The sequence below is a fragment of the Meles meles genome, chromosome 1, assembly GCF_922984935.1.
Source record: "Meles meles chromosome 1, mMelMel3.1 paternal haplotype, whole genome shotgun sequence".
NCBI classification, from domain to species: Eukaryota; Metazoa; Chordata; class Mammalia; order Carnivora; family Mustelidae; genus Meles; species Meles meles.
Genome location: NC_060066.1, coordinates 60,894,506 through 60,895,626, shown reverse-complemented (window position 1 = coordinate 60,895,626; position 1,121 = coordinate 60,894,506).

Below are 1,121 nucleotides of genomic sequence, written 5' to 3'. Positions count from 1 at the left end.
CTTTCTTGTATAACTCATCAATTCCCTAGCCCCGGCCTAGTTTAATTAGTTCTGTGGCTCCCCCTTGAATACTGTCCAAATTCTCTCTCCTGCCTTTAGCTGTGGAGTTGGAAGAGTTAGCCCGTGTTTAGGACTGCAAGATTTGTATGTGTTGTATCTGCTCAGCCCGGTACCATACTCTTGAGTATGATGCTACTTTGACGATGACTGCTGTTTTCTCTAAACAGGAACTCCCCTTGTCAAACCTACATACTAGTGTTGATCACATAAGTAATTGCGGAAGTTACTTTTCTTGCTAATTAATAATCTACCACACACCTTACCCCGCCCCCCGCCACCACCCCACCTCGTCATTCATGCGGACTCTGAGTTCTCTTTTTTTGTCATCTGGTCCGTTCAGGGATACTGGGCTCAAGGCTGGCACCAAGGGAGCACTTCTGTCCCTCACCTATAACTGATTTGTGCCCTGCTCCCCACCTTTCAACCAGTTTAATGATAATCAGATTGAGCGGAATCAAAAGTTGTGAAGCCAGCAGAGATAAATTCCAACTATTGTTTCCCCCTTGATCTCCCAGGTCTGCTGCTCTGTCACAAAAGATTAGATTAGCTTGACAGGATTGAGCTACATAAAGCCAGGCTCATTGTGTGTGTGTGTGTGTGTGTGTGTGTGTGTTAAAGTATCCTGTTTCCTTGAAAGGCTATAGCTTTCATATTTTCCCCAAGTTTAAAAAAAAAAGTCGAATGTCGTTTTCAAAGTTTTCTTTTCCAACTGGCAGAAATAATTCAAAATTGGTGTTGATCTGAATCTTGGAAATTTGCTTTTGCCTCCAACAATATTTAAAATCAGTGGGGTTTGAGGGAGGAGGGTAGTTCTTTCCATGCCAAATTTATTGCCTGTGTCTGATTAAAAAGAGGAGAAGGGAAAGCGAGGCTCTGTTGGGCCAGAAAGGCTGGGACGTGCGGCCGGGGGGCCAGGAGCATAGTCAGCATCTGCCCGCTATTCAACAAGCACACGAGGCATCTGCTAAGCCGGGGGGCCTGGCCCAGGAACCCAAGTAGCTTGCAGTTGACCCATAAGTTCAAATACCAGTAACTATGTGAGTATGCCACAGATGAAGCCT